The following is a 25,590-nucleotide window of genomic DNA, read 5'->3' as shown; positions in this document are numbered from 1 at the left end:
GATCCAAGTACCCTTACCAAGAACATTTTAGTCTTCCAGAGAAATATCTCAGAATAAGTACTACTTAGACACCCTAATGAATAATGCTAACACCGACTCTACCATTAGCCTTCTGCACAAGCTCTCCCCTCTATTAAAGCTTGCAGAAAATGCTCACAAGCTGAAAGCAAAATTAAATGTAATTGCTTTTATTTACCTATTGCTTTTATATCATTAAAATATTTTTAGTTACATTTATTAAATAGCAGCCACTTCGATTATTACCTTCCATATCTATTAATCCATTTTTGCTTATTAACTACACCAGCATTAGCTATTAAAATATGTATATATACATACATATATGTATATATTACATATACTGTATTTGCCAAGATATGTTTCAGTTCTCATTAACAAAAATATTCTTGTGGAAGATTCTCTGAAGCATATTTTTCATGCACAATTATTAATAATCAGAGTTGTCAAGAATTAGATATGCACAGATTGCAAATGGAAAGGAAATATTAGATGCAAAATGAAATATACAGTAGAATTGAAGCATAACTATTTTTTCTCCTTAAATAAAAAAATTTACAGAGTGAAAAACTGAGCTATTAAGCTTACTTAAAAGATGGCTTTGTTGGTTTAATTATACTGTAGTTATTTTATAAATATGTTTCAAAGGAAGCTTGCCATATTGAATGTCAATGAAGCCTGTAAAGAAAAGACTTACAAAAGCTAATGCATACCAAATACCAAATTTTAGTCATTAGCATTCCTATTTATTACAAACTAAAGGAACCTATTAACAGACAAGAATTTCTATTTAGCTAGCATTACAGTGTTTAGCCATTAAAATAAAAAAGGACAAGAAGAAAAAAAAAAGACCTCCCCACTTAGAACTATATGTTCTTTCTACTTGGAAAGACAAAAAAAAAACCACAAAACAAACAAACAAACAAAACAAATGACAACAACCCTCACAACAGAAAATATGATTCTTTGGTATTACTGTCTGTACACAACCAAATTTTGCACAGCTTTATTTAGGTAAAAGTTCCACTCGTTCCAAAGGAAAAGATCTGTCTGAGTAAGAGTTTCAAATATTTTGTGCATACATTAACAGCTGCATTTCATGGACTTTTGATTACAGTAAAATGTAGGTTGACTTTGGGCTGATACAGGTCTACAGGATCAAGCCTGGAGGCTGGAGGCCCCTATACAAAGCCTTTGGATGCTTTCCTATTGCATTCAGTAGTTTACATCAAGTCTGGGGTGTGGATAGCAGCTTTCATGCTTAGGATGAGGAAGGAAGGACTAAAGGACTACACCGTTCATTAGGTTAGGCAGACTTCTAACCAGAAGTTTCTTTTCTTTTCTAAATCAGCATATTTATTCACGTGCTGCCTGTTTATTCAATAATAATATCCTCTCAGCATAGAATGCATACTTTCCAAATACCCTTTAATAAACTATACTTTTGAAGATGAAAGTGTATGTATGTAATACACCTTGGAGTTTCTTAAAAGCATTAACCATGTTATTGTGTAACTTATATTAAATTTCACATATAAAAGGTAAATAAGCTTTCTTGTATTTTTGGCTGAACTGCACACTTTTATGTAAAAGGAGAAGCTTTTGGAGACTCTTATATTTATGACAAGGTAACAAATTGATATATCTTTTCCCCTTTGTTGCATCTGACACGGTCGATGTCTTCTCAGCTTGTGAGTATCACTCCTTGAGACTCTGTTGTGTCTATTCAAATTGACAGAGAAATTCAAAACAAGACCAGAGAAGCAGCACAACTGCTACAGAGCTTCGGTATGACAGATGCTGTCAAATGTCTGTTATGCCTCAAACATTGCTTCAGTTTCAAAGAATTGGGGGGAGGGTGGCGGGAAGCAGTTTGAGAAAGTTCATGCAGTGCTGAGCGCAACCCAATGGTTTAATCTTTGTTTTCTGATTTTCATTGTTGATTTATAAAACAGGCTTTACATTTAATTTAATAAAAGGTTCAGCTTTACTAATAGGGATCACATTTGATTTTGATTTTGCAAGAATAGAGTGAAGACTCTTACAAAGACAATTTGCTGTATAAACATCCTGCCCAAGAAAGGAAAGTTCATCCTTACTCCATCTACACGATCTGTAAGTACAAGAAATTTATTCTGTTCATAGAATTGAAGTCCTAGGCATTAGGATGTCACTGTAGGACTGGATGCTTACAGCTTTCACATGAACATTAAACTTCATGAAGTTTAATGGAAATTGTTCTACAATCATTATATCTTAATGTGTATGAAATATTTTGATTAAAGGAATCCCTGTGTGACCCCATTTACATGATCCATGTTGCAGCTTTTTACTAATGAAAACAAAACTGATCTGAAATTTGCATGAGTGTGGTCTCTGGGGATAACAGTCGCAATGAAATCAAAATGATGCAGGCTGTCTCTGTTTTTACTAAAATGAATTAGAATTTAGGATGAAGTCTCGTGGAAAATTAAATACAAAAGTAGAGTTTCTGAAATTTTAAGAACTCTCACTTTTCCTTGGAGATATTTTCTGAGTCAAAGATCTTCACTTTACCTTATTATCAAGAAGAGCAGTGGTTTGAGAGGCTGCAAACAAACAAACAGATTAAAAATAAGCCTGAAGGAGTCTTTGTGTTGTCTCTCACACATTGAAGCATTCACAGGGAGAGTTTCTTCCATGTCAACATGTCTAAAACCAAAATGAAGCTGATCTATCCACAAATCAGATACTCCTGAAAAGACAGAAGACATCCCAAAGGTCTTTTGCTTACACCTAGGTAGCATGCTGGATAGATACCAATGGAAGTTTTCCAACAGATATGCTTTTGTTGTGAAAAATGTATCTGCCTAGCAAACAAACTGATCTAACTCAAAGTCCTCTTGCTAGAATGGCAAACACATTTAAAGGAGAAATGATAATAATGCAATAGACTGAATCTCAAATGAAGTTCAGACAAAAAATAAAAAATAAAAGCAGCCCTATGGAAGAAAAAGTGGTGTGATGAATCATTCCTTTGTTCAAACCGTCCCTTTAATACAAAGCAGAATACAAGTGTTTGAACAAAAATGCTTAAATCGCAGTGTTCTCAGCAATGCTTTCTCTTTTTCTCTTTAAACCATCCGTACTCTTTTGTAGCCATATACTGTATGAGACAGAGCAATTTTGAAAAGATTCATCTATCAAGTTTAACAACTTTCTGGTGTAACTTCAGAGAGGTTTATTGCTTATTCATGTGGAAGTGAGTACACCCAACTTGTTTTGCCTGGTTTTGCTACTTTTGCTGGGTTGCAAGGCTGTTCTGGTAGCTGCAAATGGCTTCTCAAGTGACATTTGCTGACATTCAGTGGTGTATATTTATCAGTATTCTTCACTTCACTTCTATACATGTAATCCATTTTATTTTGTTCTTCATAGCAGCCTCCTTTTCACTGTCCATGCCCTGAAAATGATAAATGGCAAAGTGGCGTATTTCCCTAGCTGCACTAAAATGTCACTGTGAAAAATCTTTAATGGACTAAGTGTAGCTTTCAGGTTATAACTTGTCAAGTTACGGAGAAATTCTAGAGTTTCTCCTTAATCCACAGTTCTTTGGAACCACAACACTGCAGGCAGAGACTAATTATAAGTTACACCAGTCAGAGCAGGACAAAAATAAATGAAGTAGAAACCATTTGATTAAGACTAATTTTATACTTTCTTTCTGTCTTTGTGCTTTGTTACCTGATTTCCTCTATTTAGGCTAATGTTATGTGTGCCTTATTATTTACATATTAATATGTGTATATGCTGAGTTCTATGCTATTTTAAAGACTTTGCTTATAACTGTAACACTGACTATATTTATAATATTCCTACGTCTAGGAGTGCCAAGAGAAACAGGAACCCCTTCGTGCTGGCCAAAGTAATGATATACATTAAGAAACAGTCTCTGATGGCACCTGTGATTAAAATGAACGGTAACTGAAAATTGATAGGTGAGAGGAAATTCTATTAGTACCCTCTTTCAGATTAGATTCGAAAATGGGGAAAGAATGACTGACTCAGACTTTAAGGCAGACTCAGAAATACAATGTGCCTGCCCCAGACCTGGAGTCTGGCTCCAGAAGACTATCCTGCTTTCATGTTTCTATTTCTTTTTAAGTAGACCACAATCATCTTTTCCAACATAACTCTCAAAACCACAAAGTATATGTGCAAGAGAAAACAGTTTTTGAAAACAGTCACTCCAAATCTCACTGTGGATGCTCCTTTTGAGTCACTTTTCCTTATTTTTCCTTGACTTTACAATGAAGAAATAACTTAGTTCTTGGAACTAGACAGGTTTAAAAAGAAACCTACTTCCCCCTATTATCTTTAAGCATCACCCTCAGATTCTTGCTCATTTTAGAGCTAGAGAGTGCAAAAGGAATAAAATGCTAGAGCAACAAGAGCATACAGTTTGAAGTGAATGGTACATTTTATCTGAGAAAGCATTTTTTTTTTTTTTAAGGCTGAGGAGCACAGCACCAGTTTAGTTTTTTCTGTGGAGTAGGAAGTAGCTGAAATTATTTTTATTTGATTTCTCTGTTGCTTGTGTGTCAGTGTTGTTTTCTTTATCAGTGAGGAAAAAAGGTCATAAATCTTGGAGTACCATGCAGCATAAAATACTTACTTGACTTCTTACCAAGAGCCAGTGTGCGAGTGCTTAAGGTTAGAATTTGCTTTCCTCTTCTCCCATTCTCTATACCAACATCTACCCTATTAAAAATATACTGTTCCAAGGCCTATGCACTCTTATAACCATACCAGCTCCATAGGACCCATATTTCACCTTTAGGAGTTAAGTGATCAGATACTTTGCAATGAGACTTTAAATCACTATACCTACAAAATATACCCACTGAGGAAAAAAAATCTTTTTCAACTAACATTAAAATCATGTCAGTCTTAAGAAAAAGTGTGTTGCTTGTTCATCATCTGTCCCAATAAACACTATCAAGACTAAATTACTGGGTAAGCTTAGATCACCCAATATTTATCAATGGAGCAGAGTTCAGATCTCACTTCAGAGGCAAAGTTACAGGAAAAGAAACATCTTCCACTAGAATAGCTGATACCTATAACAGGAGGAAGGTTTTTGCATACAAAAGAGGACTTGTGTCTGCAAGACTTTTTCTTCCCCTGGTTAAAACAATTGGCCTAAAAGAAAATACTGCCTCTCCCTGAAATTCTTATCCTATCCTTAGACCATCAGAGCTACAACAGCAGTAGTATTATCATACTTTTTCCTGCAGGTGTGGGTAAAATAAGGCTTTCAAGATTAATTCTTGTCATCCCTTTGGGACTTGCACTGATATTTAACTGCAGTTGATGCTTTCCCAAAAGTCAGAGGAGGCTCTGTGCTTGGACCTACAGCTTTACAGGCTTTCCCATAACACTATCCCTAGAAGACAAACAAGAACCCTTCTTCAGTTCACTCTGCAGCCCTCAGAAGTTAGTTAATCCTGAGTTAAGTTTACTAAGTTTTCATAGTGAGAGCTAGATGAGCATGTTCTGCTACCACTTGAGCATCTGAGGAGCTCTAAAGATCGTTGAGACCCTCTCCTGCCTTCGAGACTCTTTCTCACCACTAACAGGAGTGTAAATTCAGCCACTGACTAGGGTCAGGACACAGCTCTGAGAGGTTATCTTCTACTGTCTTGGCCCTGCCTGCTCTGCATGTGTGAGGTCAGTCCAACCTCCATCTTACTTTTCAGAGACACTCTGAAAGGCCTCTGGGTCTGAGGAAGCAAATCAGCATCTAGCATTCATGAAGAAGTTGCCAGGGTTGCACCTTTTTTATAGCATGATGTTGCAAGGACTTCAGCTATTCTCAACCATTTATTTATTTTGATGGTTTATGGCCTTTCAAACCATCTTCTGGGTGCCCAAATGCCACAGGAGATGGTTCAGTTTTGCAAAAAGACAGGGAAAAGTGGGAATGAATTAGATTCTCAGAAGGCTTATTTATAAGAAACATTGCTGCTTATGGCTTATTTCCCATAGAGGACATGATTTATACTGGTGTTTGATACATATGAAGATACAAACCCTCTTCTTTCCTAGCATCAAAAAGGGAAGGTGTATTCCAAGATCTACAGTTTGAGTTGAATGCAGTTTGTCAGATGCTTTAGATTAAGCAATCTATCATTACTGGGACCAAACTGGATATCATACTATGCTTTTTATCATCCTTTTTATTCTTGTATGTATATACAACAGTTCACCTGAAAAAACAAAACATAGAAACAGAAACAGCACACATCTTCCTGCTGCTGTGGTCTACCTCATAATAAGATACAAGTGCTTCTTTCTAAACAATATTTCAGAAAGGGTCAGAGCTTCATCAGAAAATGAAAGATTCAGTCTGGCCTTTTCAAGAACACTCGGCTGGGGCCTAATTTTACTCTATTTCAATGACAACAAAGCTAAGACATCAACAGAGCATAGTCCAAAACGATTTCACAATTGAATGTGGGTAGTGTTCTGGGTGAACATTTAAGGGTGTTGCAGCCACTTTTCTGCCTCCTCCCTAGGTCACAGGCTAAACCATGGCCAGCCCTCTGCTCCACTCCCTACGCACATTATAGGTGCAACCACCTCTGTGTAAATCCCTTAGTGGATCTGGGCTTGAGTGTTTTTGAAAATCCCACCCACATAGGACACCCGTAGGTCAAATGAAAAATTGCATAAGCTATTAACTAAAGCTATAGCTTATAAAAGTTATCCACAAGAAAGGTACACAGGTTAGTGCTGCTCCAGGGCATCCTTAAATCACACTTCAGCAAGTTATAAAGTTATCTTTGGAGAGCAATCATACCAAGTTGTCAGCCCTATAAGATGGATTTGTGTGTCTTTGACACATCAGTTGTCATCTTTGCCACTTCATTGCAGTTATGATATTTCAGCAAGAGGTAACCACTTCTGTTCCACTGCCTGAAAATTCACATAACTTTCCTCTGTAAACATTTCTTCAGTGCTTATGCTGGGTATTTCCCCACCACAGGACAGCATCTCTGAATTCATCTATGTGTTTGCTTAACTCACAGGTCAGTGCTTGTTTGTCTCAATTTTTTCTTTTTAATCTCAATTTATGAAGCAGAAGGATTCACGGGCAAACCTTTTGTCCGCAACAGACTCCGTAGTTCATTCTTTTTACACTAGTCATACTATTTAAAAGAAACAGATTTGTTTGTTTCTTTCTTTCTTTCTGAAGAAGTAATACAGGTCATCATCCTGCACAGGAAGGTTTACTGTCTTCATAGAGAAGGAACCTAATTTAATGCTTTTGTTGGTGGTCTGTACTGTTTATATATTTTATTGAGATTTCTTCAAGGGTTTGACTCATTTCTCTGTATATTCTCCTAGAATGATGTTTTGGAGTTTTGAAAAATTATTTTCTCTGAGTGAACAGTTAGAGTGGAAACTCATGGAGTAAGCTTAAGCAAAGTTAGCTCCCCAAGAAAGACATCTTAATCTTACTGAAAGGTGAGCACAGTGGCAATGCTAATGACAGACATCAGCTTGTGCCTTGATTACACTACAGCTAACCCAGCGCAATTCCAGTGCCTGAACTCTAACCCCAGGTTCTCAGTCACGTGCATACTTTTGTTACCATTCCCTTTGGTTTACATGTCCCTTTGCCCACACCGACATACTGCAATCTCCTTCCTCACATTTCATAGAATCACAGAATGGTCTGTGTTGAAGGGGATCTTAAAAATCATCTGATTCCAACCTCCCATGCCATGGAAGGGACACCTCCCACCAGACCAGGCTGCCCAAAGCCCCATCCAGCCTGGCCTTGAATGCTTCCAGGGATGGGGCATCCACAGCTTCTCTGGGCAGCCTGTGCCAGTGCCCCACCACCCTCATAGTAAAGAATTTCTTTCTAATACCTAATCTAAATCTACCCTCTTTTAGTTTAAAGCCATTCCCCCTCGTCTTATTGCTACACCCCCTGATGAAGAGTCCCTCCCCAGCTTTTCCATAGGCCCTCTTTAGGTATAATAAGTCCATATCCTTCTATTGCTGGGAGCCCCAGAGATGAATGCAGTACTCCAGGTGTCCCAGGTTTGGGACAGTTTGTTTTTAATAATCATCAGATCTCCAGTATTCCATCTTTAGTTCTCCTCAGGTATTTGGTCATGATTTACTCTGAACTTGTCTGTCTCCTTTAGACTATATATATTTCATGAAAGAAGATATGTCTGATCTCATAGTTAAAAGTTTGTGAGGTTCGGAGTAGAACCAAGTGAGATCAAGTAAACCCAGTCCATAAAACATCCCAACATTTCCTTGTTGCTCCAGTTCTTTCCTGTAGCAAACCCAGTGCTTTTAGAATGTTTCACAAAACAAACCAGCACCAAAAAGGAAAAAAAAAAGAGAGAGAGAGAGAGAGAGAGAGAGAGAGAGAGAACACACCATCTCACCTAGCATACAGGTTACTCATTTTCAAATTCCTGACCCGTTGTCTCTCCAGCTAGAGATGACTGTGTCAATTCACCCACAGACTGATAGTTATCCTAGGGCAAGCTGCACTCCGCAGCTCCTTCTACGGATGATCTACTTCCTATAAAAACATATTATTCAGAGTTGTTATTTGAATTTGCATTCCCCCGTATTGGGTAAGCATCCTCACTACTGCGCTACAGATCTACACTGAAACAAAGCTACATTTTCTAATGAAAATTCATTTTGTTGAAAAATTCCCAATCAGCTCTAATTTGAAAACTCCAGCTGAGCTCCTGCTGTGAGACACATATCGTAAGAGACAGATCTTGCTGTGAAGGGCTGGCGGGTTGGAGAGAGGAAGGCTGAGAAGAAAATCACAATAGAAAGGTGAAATGACTTCCTCAGAATCATGCAATGGGTCAGTGGCAGTTTTAGATCTTCCCAGTGCCAACCACAGCCCATGCTTACCCTTCACATCCCAAGCTTACAGAAAGGCTACGCTTTCCCCTGGCCATCTTTTCATTAACTAGATTATTCATGCATGTAGGGTAATGCATGGGTGCACAAGTTCAGCAATTTTGAACCTTACTGCTTATGAGGCATCACGTACATACACAGCACCATCAAAAACTTTGAGGTAGCAGATAACAAGGATGTAATGGCAAAATACTAAAAAGGCAGTCTGTGGTGCACTGGAGCAATCAAGGGACAAGGCAAAATCAAGTATTGTTCAAACTAAAGTGTGTCAGATGCTCTGAGCAAGGTAAGAATTACCACTCATGTTTCACAGTCAGGAAAATCTCGTACGAACTGACATATCTGAGCCTATTATCTAATTTCTTATTTAAAATCTAGCTTTTTCCTTCAGAAGTTTCCCTATATCCCTAAGATTGTTGATTTTTATTCTAAGAGCAATATTTCTGTCTTCTAATCTTGCACTGATTAGTAAGAACAGATTAGAGACAACTTGTCATATTTTACTTCTAGTGTAACAGTGTATTTTGTATATTTTTCCCAAGAGCTTTCTGAAACTAAAATTTCTCTTTGAGGACAGTTGGTTCATGCCCCTGAGGAAAAAGATGCTTATGGCAAGGCTGAGGTTAATGATTTTAATTTACAGTTTTTGTGGGAATATCATTTTGCTTCTGCAGAAATCTCTCTCTCTATTGTTTTAAAAAGCAAAGATACTTAAATAAGACTTTACATTTTATTACCCCAAAACACATTTAATTTTGTTTGTCTAGATCATGTCAGTATGTTAATAAAATAATTGTTATTCGAAACATGCTTTGTGAACTTGAATAGCAAAGTGAAGTTTATATATTTAATCAAATCTATTCAGTAATTCCAGTGGAAGATGCAGAAGTGTTTTCCATCAATATTTCCTTTACTTTTGAAATGAATATACATTGCTCAAGTTCTTATTCTTGTGGGTCCATTTTATGCCAATATCCAAGCATTTGATTTTTTTTTTTGTCTGAATGTTTGTGAAGGTCAAAACAAACAAACAAACAAACAAAAACCACAAGGTCACACAGGCATTTCTTCTTGCTAGAAGAGCTTTTGCAGATATCTGATCAAGGGGAGAAAAAGTTTTACAGCTTATCAAGACATGAGTTGTAAGATGCCTCATAAGACCAGTCATAATTTCCAGAACCATGTAGTGTTTTCTCAGGAATATTTGGATGTATTCAGAAATGGCAGCCGCTTCTGATCTTTACCCCTTATGCAACACTTGTTCCTTTCTTCTGCATTAGATTGTTTGGTTCCTTCAGAGAGTTTCATAAGGAAAAAAGGTATATGAAATATAAAATAAATTTAAAAAAAACGTAAAAAGTTTCTCCATAGTGCTATGTTTGAAAACCTGTCTGGTTTGAAAACCTGATAGGAAATTGTGATGTGAGACCTGACCCTGAACTGTGAATATGGAGGCATGGGAAGGCTGTGGGACACCGTGTTATGAACAAGAACAGCAGCCTTGGGGAGCAGTGGAGATAATGAGGGGACACTTGGAGAGACAGCACAGAGACAGGATGCGAAATGAAAGGAGCTGAGGAAGATCTGTGGGGAGGACACAGGAACAAACATGCAATTGCAAAGAGCCTGTAGGACAAAGCAGGAATTAAAAGAGCATGCAAGGCTCCTTGTTGTTTCTAACCCAGCTAATTCTCCAGATACCATTCTGGGAAGATGCTCAAGGGGAATATGTAGAGTGTAGTTCATATTCTTTCTGTATATTTGTCACTAAAATCTACACATTTTCTTTAAGTAACTTTCTCCAGTAGTTGCTGCTCAGGGATGTGGCCAGGATAGAACAATTGCAGATGGGCTTTTGGTAGGTAGTGTGGCTGCCAAAGAGAAGGTAAAGGCACTGCCCCAGATTTCAAGAGCGTTGTGTCTGTAAATTGTATCAGGAGTGACCCTGAACTCCACACCCCTTGGAAGATTTGCTGTCCCTGGGAATGTAGGTAAGAGTGGAGTCCAAAGGGGAGACTTGAAGGATGTCTCCAAGAAGAAAAGATCCAGATACGTATATTGTCATTTGTTGGCAGACATTTTTTACCAAGTTGTTGGTAAATGGAATAGTTTTATTACAGCTAATAGTAGAAAAATTGAAAAGAAAATGTAAAGTCACCCAAGAGACACAGTGTTTTGATACATTTGCTCAGATGATCTTACCTGGAAATCTCATTTGAAATAAGACATTCTCTTTTTCAGTAGTTTGGCTCCTGTTAGGTAATTATAAAAATAGGAATATGATAATTTTACTCTTAAGAAATCTGTCCTTGTAAAATGTAATCAAACAGCTGCACCATATTTTAAAAATGCTGTAGAATTGATGATGGAAGCATGATATTCCCACTATGACATATTGATCATAAAATACACACATTTAATACAGATATCACCATTCCCAGTATATTTATTTCCAACCTCTACAGTATGTTCACAGTATCTCATGTAGCTTCTCTGCTTTGAAAAGTCCATGGGCAAAGATACATGGATACATCTTTTTTTTCAGGGGAAAGTGACAACAGAACAAAGCCTGTTCTCCCTACCAAGCAGCAAAGCAGCAGTACACAGCCAGAACTGGTAGCCCTTGTGCTCTAAATCCACATCAATTCAACTAAGGCCAAACACTTATGAGTACTAAATTCACAGTAGTGTAACTGAGGGTAGGAATGGGCCTTTCTTTTTGAACACCCTGCAGTCTGAACTGAAAAAAATATAGCAGCAGGGTTTAACCTTTAAACTTTTCACTGACCTTTAAACAGTACTTTGGATTATATCTGCCCTTGTTAATCTAAAGCCACTTGCAAACATATCTGGCATTCCTTTTTTTTTTTTTTTTTTTTTTTTAAGTATACCTTACACACATTATAGAACAGGTTAACAATTTAAAAGTTTGGCTCATGTTCATCGTGTCTTTACCACCTTTTCAAATGATGTTCATCTTTGCAAACAATATTTTATAATTAGCAGCAATACCAACATCTCTTTGTGTCAAAGTGCATTACTTAGGTGATTGCCATATGCAGATCTAAACTCTCTGAAGTACAAACCCAGACATTGATTGAAACTTCAAACTTTACACAAGTCCTGTGATAATGTAGAGCCCTATGAAAAAAGGTATTTTAGTAACAGTTTCCAGGTGAGTAGAAGGTCTTCCACCAACATCACTAGCTAATCAAACCATTATTTTTTCTTCTTCGACTTTTTTTTTTCCCCCCCACTATTCACATCACCGTTTTGCGCACACTTTCCTTCACATACCTTCCACATACATATATTCAGTTTGATCTATTCTGTCTAAACTACAGGTGCAAATGACATAAAATGACCCAACAGTTTCTCTTGGACAACATTTCACTGCTCAGGTACTTGGAAGAGTTTAATTAACACTAGAAACACCTATTGTTTGGTATAAATAAAATAGTCTAAAATTGATGATTGGCATTTCCCCTTTTGGTTCACACAATAATTGCAAAGTGTCTTGCCATTCACATGGAAATTTGTCTTCTAAGCGCATCTATCCCTAATGGAAGTACGTATATTTTTAAGAACTATACCATATTTTATGTTCATCATTTGGATCAAGAATTTTCCTGCTGGAATGTTACAGCACCACAGAGACACTCATGCACCACCTCTCACATTCAAGCTACCCTCCTGGTACAAAAGTACTGGATTTAAGAATAATCACAAATTTCCAAAAAAAAATTTTACATCAAAATATCAAATTCTGGAAATTACTGACACAGCCAAACACAACAGAAGCAGTCAGGTTGAGTCAGTGTGAGAAAATTAAATGTCTGGGATTTGTTTCCCTGCATAGTTTTGGCAGGACCTGACAGTGTATAGATATTCTCATAGGCTTTTAAAGAAATAGAGGGTTCAAAAGCAGAGAACTGACATTGAAAGGTCTTGTGATGAAGCTGGTGAAAAACATCTGTATTTCAATTTGGATACTTATTTATTTAATAATTTGGAAAGTGCTATACTTTTTTATTTTTTTTAACATCTCCTCATCTCCTGCTGTTCCTTGTTGGAGAATGACTAAATCTCTCAAGTAGGGTCAGATTTGTAAAAATTGTCAGTTGTTTAAGATGATTTAAGATGATTTAAGTTGTTTAAGTTGTTTAAGATTCAGTGAATAAATGAATTACTGTACTGAAGTCCTTTGTTGCATATTCCTGTGGCACTGCTTTAGTCAAATATCAAGAGCATAAACATTTAACAATGTTACTTGAATTTCAAAATGCCTTGAAAGGATTGAGATTGAATTTGCAAATATAATCGAGAATAAAACATGTGCCTTGGATTACATGTCACTCTTTCGGATGTTTTGACATAACACATTTAGAAAATACTTTCCTGGGACTGAAATGATTAAAATAGATTTCATTTATCTATGGCTTAAAACAGTCAGTCCAGTTCTTGTTTAATTTCTTCTCTGCATCACAGTAAGCACTAGCTGACATGCTCACTTTTATATGAGCGTGGAGGCCAGCTGCTTAAGGCTAAAGTGCTATTGTGTTACTTGTGTGAGTAATCCTATTAGCAGCATGGGAATATAGGCATAGATAAATTGTAGAATGGTCAGAAGTGAGAAAATAGCCTAACTTCCTTCTCATTTCTAAACACAATCCATGCAGCTATTTTAGGCAGACCTCTTGCATGATGGTACCAACATCTTCAAAGCCTCCATCCTCTTATGTCCTCTCACAGGTACCAAAATTACATCAGCTTTTCCAAATGTATTCAGACAAGCACACTCAAAAAATTATTGCATGCATACTAAAATCTATTTGAAAATCCTCCCTCTTTGTTTCCAAAATACTGGTGCTGAATAAACAAATATAAGGGTACACAAGAAGTTGCTTGTCTTTGTCTCCAGGACCCAAAAGTAGTTGTTAAAGAAATTCAATATAAATTAGGACCACAAAGCACTGTTCCCAAAAAGTAACCATGTTCATAATGGAAAACACACATTAAAAATTAGTATTAAATCAACATTATTAAACTTATATAAAATAATTATATTAAATTTATTACTAAATTTACTTCTTAGTATTAATTTTCAGTATTAAATGTAGTGTTAAATTTAAAAAAGGATTTGATCCAAGTAGCCAAATCCTACCACTGAGCTATATGCTCAGATTTGCTACTGATGTTTGTGAAAAGTGCAGATGTCCAAGAATGGCAGTGTTGGGTTTCCAGGCAAAATGCTGCAAGGCAAAAACACTAACTCACCCATTATCCACGAGGCAGGTAAGACTGCCTGTTAATAGCAGAAGTTTCGCTTTCTTAGAAAAGTATTGTTATTTTGCTGACCAAATAATCTGCCTGTTCATCTAGGCAAGGCAAACACCAGAAACAAGAAGATTATCACTTTCTGCAATGCACCTGTTCTTACTGCTTCATGGGAGGATTGCACAGACAGTGAGGGACAGTGACAGAACATTGATCAAGAACATGTTGTTTCATGCTCTGTGACAAACTTGATGTAATAGGGATGGGACTGAGAGAAGGAATTTGGTAGTTGCAGTTATGAAATTCGGAGCCTGCTTATATACCCTGATGATGACATTGCCGTGTTGCCACTTGGCAATGATTATGTTTTTACCCTGTTAATTAATGATTATGGATGGTTCGCTATTACACGAAGTTGCACTCTATCCACCCTATCTGAAATTAAAATGAGCACTGACATGTCAAGGAGTCAGCTAAAAGCTGTTTTGATTTCTCTCTCCTTAGTTCTGGATCTCACTGTTGATCTGTTACCATCTTAGCTTCATCAGATGAAAGAGTAAGATGGTCAAAAGCAGGAGCTCCTTCACACAGCAACCTGGGAATGGTACCAGCTGCAAAAGGTAACAGACAAGAAATTAGGTAAGGATAGAAATACATTAAGACAATATGAAAAGAAGAAAACTTAACCTTTGTTAGATTAAAACTTGGGAAAATAGATGCTATTCTCTAACTACACAGATATTCACAAATACTAGAAATCTGTGAGGTGGGATGACATTCCCCTTTTTACCTTCTAGCTTAATTTAAATTAAAGATGTCCCTAAAACACCTATTATAGTCAAAAGAAGGCCTTCTAATGACTCCAGTGAAAGCAAGATTATACTTTCTTTAGCTAATAAGAGAACACATTTCATCACTTGGTGGAAAACTGGCTGTTAAGCTGTGCTGAAATAATTTCTGTACAAAAACATGATCACATTTTGCGTCTCAGAGTAGAGGTTCCTCACATCCTCTTGCTATCTTAACACTTTTGCAGAGCAAAGAGTAGTATTATGGACCAGATCCACCAAGAAATTCAGGTGCTCAAGTATTGATGCATTGTGCATTTGAAAGCTTTATGTGGGAAAAGAAATTAGAGCCTGAAAAACTCATAACCCAGGTAAAATCCAGTGACGCTGTTGCAGGTGAGTATGCTGGAGTGAAGAACACCATCACCAAATTTTGTCAGAAAGCAATACTTGCTAGAGTTTTTATGTTGACCCTGAACTGAGAAGCGTGGTCTGAGAACAGCATTTTGGTACCAGCTTCCCAGATAAGGCAGATTGACTGGTATCCTCTGTGTAGGTCATGGTTTGAGGGAGGCCTGAAGGAAGAGATGAAGGAAAAGAACTGCCCTGCCCTGCCCTGTCCTGGCAAGCAAGAGGTCTTCTCCACCAAGATGGGAATAGTCAAGTTGAAAACTGAGGACCTTTATCCTGCTTAAATCTCTGGTACATCTTCGTCTTTATGTCTGCTTCTACACAGATGAAGAACATAAGGTATGCTGTACAAAAGACAGATACCAATAATACTGAGGTTTGGTAACCAGTTTCTGTCTTCTCCTATGCTCTTCTGAAAAAGAATAAAGGAAAGGAAAATCAAGAATAAGACCCACAATTTAACAGTGATAGGAGACTTGGCTTCATCCACTTATAAATATTGAAAACCAGGTACATCCACTTGTAAACATTGAAATCCAAGTACATTCCAGGAAAAAGGCTTCCGGAGACACTATTCAATACATAAAAAGCTACACAAGTAAATTTCAAATGGGGAATCTTATAGCTTGGAATTTAAAACTGCAAAGTGCACAGCAATAAAGCCCTTATGGAGATACTAAAGTGTCTAATTCATTATTATTTCAGAAAAAAAAAAGATTAAAAAATAATTTCTTAACATTAAAGTGCCATCAAGCACTGAAGAAATTATTTAAACTTTCCATAGGGAAAAAAAAAAAAAAAACAACAAAAAAAACCCACCACACACTCTAAAATGCTGCAAGGGTATTGATGGCTATTAAATATTTACTTTTCTCTCTAGCTCACACTAGAAAGAGTAATTTGTATTTGGCAGAAACTGGCTGCAATTACATTAGTCAATCCAAAAGCCCAACTTGCTCATACAAAATGCAAACAAATTAGTTAAAATGGTCTAATTAGCAGACTGTAAAAATGCAAAGCAAGGCTGGCATAAAAATGTGTGCTAGACAAGTATACTTTTACAAAATAAACAGAAAGGTAAATATGAAATAGTCTAATAAATCTTAACCAAAGGACCAAAGAGCAAAATGACATTTAGGGATTGCATACTCTCAAGAAAAGTTTTTATGGATTGTTAAACATTTTCTTGCAACCCACATTCGGTCATGAAAACATGACTGCTACCATAGCTGAAGTTCTACTGGGATTTCTGTTCAGTGCTGTGGAGCTGTGTGAGGCCACGTTATATATGTATTCATTTCTTGTGGGTATGCACATAAATATTACTCCTAGTGAAGTTAATTGGAGTGCAAAGTAGGCAAGGTAGTGCAAAGAAGACAAGGAATATAGAATGTGGCCTATGGAAGTACAAGCCATTTCTTAACATGTCGTGTATATAATTTTCTTTCCACAATTAAAATAAATATTTGGAAGTAAATGAAACATGGAAACAGTTAAGGTAAATGATAATACACCTTTGTTTTAACATGAAGAATGAACTATGTGCATTGTTTATGAGGACTCAGCTTACTGGTTAAAAAGAGTCACTACAACAACTGTACTGTTAACATCATTGATATATTAGACCAAAAAGGGCTTTAGTGTTTCTTGCTTCAAAACATTGTTGCAATTTCGTAATCTGTGGGTTTTTAACTCCCTATTTTATATACTATAGATATAATAGCCTATTATGATTTGCAGGCTATCATATAAAAGAAGCTATTGTGAGGTGTTTGTCTGAATTTGTCTCCATACTCTTCTCACCTCACCACATGTTCTTCTGTCCTTCAAAATGTCTAGCTGTCTGGAGTCATATTCTTTCTTCTTGCCACCTGACAGATGGCAGAAGGCGGGTGGCTTTGGCAAAATTAATTAGGGATGTTTTGAAGAAAAAATAACTATGAACACCCTCCAGCAAAAGTATGATGTTATTTGGCACAAAGAACCTTTGTGTGTAAGCATTGCAACAGCAGAAATATCCTGACTGTGTTGAAGAAGTCACCCAACAGGAAAAAATCATTGGCAAAAGGAGAGCAGCATGGCCACAAGGTGTGGTCATTACCACAGTTATGACTTGTAACACATAAGAGCTGACTCATTTAGTTATTTTCACTGAAATAGTTGATTGTGGCACCTTTGCTCCACCATGCTGTCCCCAGTTCTGCTGACTGCCTTACTGTGCTGAATATGTTCAGTCCACCCCTCTTACTTATGGAGAGTATTAATTTGATGGAGGAATATCTCACTCTGCAAAAAATCCCTGTTGATTTCAGTGCCATTGAAGGATATTTGTGAATGTAAGAACAAAGTCTATAGCAGATATCTGAAAAATATGGATGCTTCACTGTGAAGATTAAAGAATTAGGTCCTGTTATCTGTTGTTTGACTTGGTGCTTGACAAATTACTTTCAGAATGGTGAAAATAATAAACCACATGACAGAAATTATTATTTCTTCCACTTTCTGATCTATCACCACATATTCACACCTCAAAAAATATTGTCTTTGCTGGGAATTTTGAATGCCACACAGCTCCCTGATGATGATTGGATAAACCAAGTATTCTGCATACATGAGGAAGAAAAGGAATTACTAGTATCAAAAAAAGCTGGTTAAGAGAATCTAGGTTTAAGGTGTGATGAAAGAAGTCCCACCATGTGGGAAAGAAGTTCCACCATTGTGCCCCACCATGATTTGCTCCACAGAGGTCATTGGTTTCAGATGGGAGACAGGATGGCTGCTCCAATTCCTCTAAGATCATACCAACACACCTAAAGTACTGTGGTTGCTCTTCTTTGCAGGATTTACAGGACCAAAGAGAAAAATTCAACACAGATCTCCAAGCTGGTCATTTCAGCATTGTGTCCCATGTTTTGCTGTTGTTTCTTCTACAGGCAGCCTCAGCAAGCCTAGGTGAGTTAATCAACTTCCTTCCTGACACACAGGTTTGTTCATTCTTCTCTATAACTGTTTACAGCCCTTGTTATTCTTTTGTCTATCAGTAAACCAGCCTCATACACAAGACAAGCTGCTTTCACAGAAAACTTGATTCCAAATCTACTTGCTCCCATGGAGAGATTTCTATTGGTTTCAATGACTTTGACTCATACATCAATTGCATCTGGTTGGCTCTATTTTCAGTGAAAGAGGGATGGATAGGGTAAGGAGAAAAATAATACACATGCAGTTATTCTAGCTCCAAGTCAGCATAAAGACATGTGAGTAATGAGGAGAGAGTTGGGACAGTGCAGGAAAGATGAACAGGAGTGTTGGATGGGAAAGTTGATGGATGAAAAAGTGAACGAAACAACACAGGGAGGGAAAGTGATGGAGAGATAGAAAACAAACAAAAACAAACAAACAAAAAGAACTACATCAAGAAAGAAAACGGTAAGGAAGACTAAATTCATATTTCATTGCCTAAACCAGTGCTTGTAGTTTCAATATGACAGCACATACCAGGTGTGATTTTATAGATAAATATGGAGTGTTCACATTTGAGAGAAGCACGAGAGAAACAAATAAGGAAGAAAGAATAAACGGTCAGTTTTCAACAGGAAAGGAGGTTACTGCTGGAGACCCACAGGAATCTGGGCTGAAATCTATATTAACACAGAATTACTCAGTGTAGGAAACTAAAACTTACTGTGAAGAATTTTTTTAAAAAATCTCTTGATACTGAGTATCTGGGTAATAAAATAGAAGTCAATAAATTCTAAGTCAATAATGTAAGTGCATGTAGGGAAAACAAGTACATCTAAATGGCGCTGAGCTCTAAATTAGCTATTTCTTCTTAGGAAACAGATCTTGGAGAGTCTCATAAAAATGTGAGCCCTGTGCTCAGCAGCAGCAAAAACAATTAAGAATTGTTAGGAAAATACTAGAGAACAAATCAGAAACTATTCTGCTGACATGTAACCTGTGGTGTACAGTCATTTCACCTTGAAACCAATATAGATAAGACAAGAAAAATATGCTGGAAGACAGAAAGAACAGTCAGCTGCATTGAATAGCTTCCAAATGAGGACTTTTTAAATAGAATAAGAATTCTGTGTGGAAAAGAAATGACCAAGGACTAACATGGGGGATTATTACTTCAGGAGACACAGAGAAGGTAAGTAGGAAAGATTATTAACTATTTCTCACAGCACAGGAACAAGTGGTACACAAGAAATTATCTGGAAACATGCCAACACAAACAAAAGTAAGTATTTTTTCACAGACTGAGTAGCTGAACTGTGAAACTCATTTCCACAAAGTATTACAAAGGCTTAAAAATAAGTAAACTCAAAAGAGACTCAATAAATTCATGGAAGCCCTGCCATAGTTATTGAATGCAGTGTCCAGATGCAATATCTGGATATACAATAGTACCAAGTGATGAACTATTGTATAGTTGCTCTATTTATTTTGGTCATCTTTGTAAACACCCACTACTGGCCACTGTCAGAAACTGAATATTGGGAACTTGTATTTTGTTTTGTTTTGTTTTGTTTTGTTTTGGGGGGGGAGGAGGAGAGGTGGAAGGTGTTGGTTGAGTTTGTATAGTCTTTTCAATAGCCTATTAGATACAAACAATAAAAGAAAGCACAGTGCTTGTATCTGTGCAGGAGATACAGAGTAGATTTAAGGGACCTGAATTAAGTAGGGTGCTGTTGGAGAAAAAGGTTGATTTTTTTTTTCTTTTCTGAAGAGAAAGTGGCTGCTTCAGCTCTGATGTACCTCAGAGAACCTGTTGTACTAGGCCAGTCTCAAATCATTTCACATCCTACTAATCATAAGTCCTCTTTTCTTTGTTAGTTTCATTAGCTTTATGCTATTTAGAAAAAATCATTGATAAAATACACAGACTTATACAGGATGGTTAAATAATCTTTCATTCCCTAACTCTAAAAAGATATTTTTGTTTTCTTTTGCTACTGTGTGAATCAAGCAACTCTAGAGCTTGTGAAGTGCATGTAATTTATTCCAGACTCATGCTGGAATAATTTATTTTCTTGAACCTTTGCAGTTGTATCGGCACTAGAAAGCTGTCAGCTTACAGTTTTTACACGTATTTCATCTAAAACAGTGCTCCAAATGCAACGTTTAAGATGTAGGGAATTTGTGTGGATTTGTAGCACTCCCTGGAGGACTCTACGTCTAAAAACCAATAAACATTTCACAGTTCTCAGTAAGTGAAGATTTTCATCATTTCTGATGCATGCAATATTGACCGGGCTTCTTATTTTAATTTCAGTAATGTTCCACAGGTAAGTAATTGGAAAATAACTTATTGCGAGTGAATGATGAAAGTGAAAATTAAGCTTTCTGTACTTATTTGCTGCTGTTTATTTATTATAAACCAATGCAGCAAAAGAGAATATGCATTTATAACAAAATGAATTTCATATTGGTTGAAAAATACAGCAAGATACAGATATTTAGTGATCAAAACATTTAAAAAGAAGGCAGGAAGAAATATTTTTCTATTTACTGCATAGATTTTTTTGGGTGAGTTTGTACACCTAGATGGAGCATCACAGGTTCAGCTGAAAATTGTTCATTCTTCATAAAATTAGTTGTCACAACCTGTAAACCTGCGTGGAGATTATAATTCCTAATTATTACCCTGAAGTCAGTTGATATGAAGGACTGACTGAATATGGGCTGAAGGTCTCAGATTTATTGCTTAATGAAGTGACTACAAAATGTTTTCTGAAACAGTTAGAATCCATCACTGCATATGTAGAACTGCAAACATACCAGCAGCATGTATTGCCAGTGTTTACAGAGGTCTATGAATAATAAATAATCTAGATAAGTAACCATAGTTAGAGCTATACAAACAAGAGAGCAAATAAATCAAGGCTTCCTGCTCATGCATAGATACCAAACACAGCACTTCATTTTTTTTTAAATTTGTTTTGTTTGTTTAAATAGGAAGCAGTGGTCACAATTGAAATCAGTCAAAAAATTTGAAGTTAGTAAGAAATGTTTTGGAGGAAGATCACAAAGTGGATTAATCCCTCTATCAGAGACCTGGTACTCAGTCAGCAGGGGCAAGCAGGTTACATCTACATACCAGATGCATCTGCATGCCCAACCATTTAGACTGCAACAGCTTACTTCTGCAACTGTCATAAAGTGTGGTCCAGACAGAAAAGACTGAAAAGACTTTTTTTTTTCTTATGGGAATTCAAACTTTTTTTAAATATAAAGTTAAATAAATAGGTAAAAGGCATTATTTTAAATTGATACTGTTATGTTTGATATTTTAAGAAGGAAAAGAAGACAAGTATTCTCTTCATTGTTTGTGTAATTGTCTATGTATGCAAAATTCCATGTCAAAAGGATGTAAATGGATTACTTATCAAGTGCAGTGTCTGCTTCCTCAGGTTATCGTATCCAACAATAATACTGGTTCTATGCTGACAAACTGGTTGGAAAATGGTTAGTTACGTACCTGGTTAAGTGAAATACAGTTATTTCATAATTCTTTATTTTCTTTCTGGGAATTTCTGTAATATAAATCACTGTAGTTGACTATCCAGTTGATATTTAAATATGAGTCTATCCTTTTGCATTTTGAGACTCTTGACATTTCCATGAATATCAGTATGTGTGTAGAGTGAATCAGATGCAGTTTAGCATGGAAGAAGTACCACCCTGTCCCCTGCTCTACACAGGAGACTTTCCATGCAGTGTTTTACACCAAGGTGCAAAAAAGAAGATTTAAGGGATTCTTATGTGCAAACTAGGCACAGGAAAGCAAAACTTTAACGTGACACATGGCTTTCTATTTTTGTGCTATAGATTTAAACATGAGGCAACACACAAATAAATAATATGTAGGATTTATCAATGTGTGTTTTCACAACAGCTAATTGAGCACGTCAGGGCTATCTATGCATTTGTTGGTTATTTTTAATGAGAACATACAGCTGTGCGAATGGTCATAAGTTGTGGCTTCTGCGTATTTGCAAACGTCCCATCATTTTTAGTGAACAAAGCTACCTACAGCAAGCTGTCCTCTCATTGGCCAGCAAAAGGTGTGTCCCTGTCTGGCTATCATTTGATGGTTTTTATCATGAGGGGATGCGGAACGAATTCCCAATCTTCTGCTGGATGGCACCAAAGGAGAAGAATGGAGATCTTGATGTAACGGAGGACAACATGACAGCATTGGACTCCTTGCAAACCCAGGATCCTCCTGGAGGTACGTGAGCCATAGTCTGCAGACTATGATGTGGCAGGTTCCAGGGGGAAGGACTGCTGCTAGAATAAGAATCACGCCTCTTCTTCCCCTCCTTTTCCTACCCTTGAAGCTTTTGATTTACGTCAAGGGACCCAAAACTATACCTGCACAAAGCTCACCAACCAACCACCCATGCAGTATCTGCCCCTGTCCAAAGCTAGCTCTGATCAGTGCTAACAGCATTGGAAATGGGAAGAACCATTGGGAAATTTGAGTGAGTCCTGATGGAAATTATACAGTTACTGTAGGGAAAGTATCATGTGGGATCCACCTGGTGCCTGGAGAGGATGCCTGAGGAAGATGCTCACCACAGGCTGCTTCCCATCACTTTTTTTCCCAGCTTGCCACTGGGGACAGCTTTCTTTTCCCTCCCTGCCTCCCATCCCTTTCTTTTTCTCTATCTTCTCTTCCCCACCCCCACTACCCTGCCCCTCCAATAATTTTCCCTGTCGTTGCTGATGTATGCCATCAGCTATGGATCCTGCTAATAAATTTTCATGCATGTGAATTTGTCTCAACATCCTTTTTGCAACACACAAATTCAAACACACCTACTCTGAGCTATTCAAATAATTAGATGAATTAAACACCACTTTTGGGCCAGAACTGAAAGGGAATGCTAAGATTCTGAGCCACTAGGTGACATTTAGCTGTGTACAGAGATATATTCATGAAACACAGTAAGCAGCAAGATATTATCTGGCTAGGAAAATGGGTCTGAACCAAGTGCTCACAGTGAACACTAATGTTAAAAATCCTCTGTCAATACTAATGTAAATGCATGTTGAGGTTCCAGCACCCCCGAAATCATTCTTTTGTCAACATCTATGCATTTCAACCTATCCCTACAAAACTTGCTGTTCATGTCACTACAAGCTCTGCTGCTATTACAGCTCTTCTCAAGACACACAGCACTAGTGGGGCCTTCAACAATGAAAGCAGCAAAAGTGCCAGTATTATGTTCTTTGATACACTTCTCATAATTAGGGAAAAAGTTATCCAATGACCTCCTAATAGATTAGCTCTGTTGCATGATTAACAACTTGCCACAGGGAATATAGTACATTTTAAAAACTGAAAATGCATGTTCTGCCAAGCAGTTGCAGGTCTGGGATGCAGTACCACCAATAAGATCTGGAAAACTGGCATCTAAGCCACACCAGTCATTGAGAGTTTTCCCACTTACTCCAAGTGGGACAAAATCCTGTTGATGACAAACTTTTTGTCCTATCTTAGAAGCATTGGAAAACTGATATGCAATTTGTTGTTTTCTATGCAGGCTTTAAAGTACACTAGTTACCAGTCTATTTCTTCTTAGATATAGGTACAGAATTTGCACAAAAACAACTCACAAGAAATGTTTTAAGATGTTTGAATATAAATTACATAGAAACATAGAACCATAGAATTATAGAATATCCTGAGTTGAAAGGGACCCACAAGGCTCATGAAGACCAACTCCACACAGGACCACCCTAAAACTAGAACATATATCTGGGAGCCTTGTCCAAATGTTTCTTGAACTCCAGCAGGCTCGGTGCCATGATCACTGCCCTGGGGAGCCTGTTACAGTGCCCAACAACCCTCTTGGTGAAGAACCTTCTCCCAACACCCAGCTTAACACAGCTCCATGCCATTCCCTCGGGTCCTGTCACTGTCCCCAGAGAGCAGAGCTCAGTGCCTGCCCCTCCACTCCCCTCATGAGGAAGCTGCAGGCTGTCATGAGGCCTCCCCTCAGCCTGCTCTGCTCTAGGCTGAAAAAAAAACAAGGGACCTCAGCTGCTCCTCATACATCTTCCCCTACAGACCCTTCACCATCTTTGTGTCCTCCTTTGGACACTCTCTAATAGTTTTACGTTCTTTTTACCCTGTAGCACCGAAAATTGCACATAGTACACAAGGTGAGGCCGCACCAGTGCAGAGCAGAGCAGAACAATCCCTTCCCTCAACAGGCTAGCAATGCCAGGCTTGATGCACCAAAGGGTATGGTTGGCCCTCCTGGCCGCCAGGGCACACTGCTGGCTGGTGTTCAATTTGATGTCAACCAAAATCCCCAAGATCCCTTTCTGTGGGGCTGCTCTCCAGCCGCTTGTCCCCCAGTCTGTACATATAGCCAGGGTTGCCCCTTCCCAGGTGCAGAATCCATCACTTGCTCTTGTTAAACTTCATGGGATTTTTCACCTGTGTTTTTTCATCTTCTCCCTTTCCTTTGAAAGTGAGTATAGCAGTTCAGCAGCTGAGAATGAAAGGTAGAAACAGAAGCTCTGATACCTAACAAACATTATTCCAAATTGCTGCTAAAGATAGTAGATGCTCAGAAATCCCTTCTGAAGTCAAATATAATTTTGTGAACATCTGTCACGGGAGGATGAGACTCTCTCCTCCAGTTCTTCCCTTCTGTCCCTGTGGAGGCTCTGCCTGGCAAGGCTGAGGGTAGGAAGCATGTGGTTGCAAATTACTGTCAATGAGTAAAAAGAAAAGTATCACTCCACACATATTCAGTATTCAGGTTAACTCACCAGTTTGGAAGGTGGTGATACAACCTGAAATGTAAAATGAAGGTGTGATGCACAAAAAAAAAGTGTTGGTATCTGTTTATTAGTTTGCCCTACTTCCCTCACTGGATTCAGTGTTACAGAAGGTTAGTTCTTCTGGCATCATGCCTTTGCAGACCACTTTTTGTATTAATAGCATATTTCACACTTGGCTACTTTATCTTCATTGGCAGAATTCCTGCTTGTCCATAGCAAGCCATCTCAGGCTTATCAACAACAAGACCTAAGCCTATATTTAACAGTGAAAGAGTATTTTTGCAACTTTGTTCTCATGTAGGAAGTCTACATAGTACTTTGCACAGTAGTTCTTTAT

General features: G+C 37.5%; 1 long non-coding RNA gene across 7 annotated transcripts in view; it reads left to right on the top strand.

Annotated features, from left to right (window-relative positions):
- LOC106029800 (uncharacterized) overlaps positions 1-22,976 on the top strand; it is a 36,491-nt gene extending 13,515 nt beyond the window's left edge. For 3 of the 7 annotated variants that reach the window (XR_010830158.1, XR_010830157.1, XR_010830159.1), the window contains exons 2-6: positions 2,049-2,133; positions 3,157-3,259; positions 3,883-3,995; positions 14,752-15,785; positions 18,287-22,976. This is a non-coding gene — a long non-coding RNA (uncharacterized lncRNA). The remainder of the gene's footprint in view (positions 1-2,048; positions 2,134-3,156; positions 3,260-3,882; positions 3,996-14,751; positions 15,786-18,286) is intronic. The other 4 variants (XR_010830163.1, XR_010830160.1, XR_010830162.1 and 1 more) reach the window with 2 other exon arrangements.
- The last annotated feature ends 2,614 nt before the right edge of the window (positions 22,977-25,590 follow it).

This window comes from Anser cygnoides, chromosome 3, assembly GCF_040182565.1.
Source record: "Anser cygnoides isolate HZ-2024a breed goose chromosome 3, Taihu_goose_T2T_genome, whole genome shotgun sequence".
NCBI classification, from domain to species: Eukaryota; Metazoa; Chordata; class Aves; order Anseriformes; family Anatidae; genus Anser; species Anser cygnoides.
This window is presented reverse-complemented; position numbering and strand designations above follow the sequence as displayed.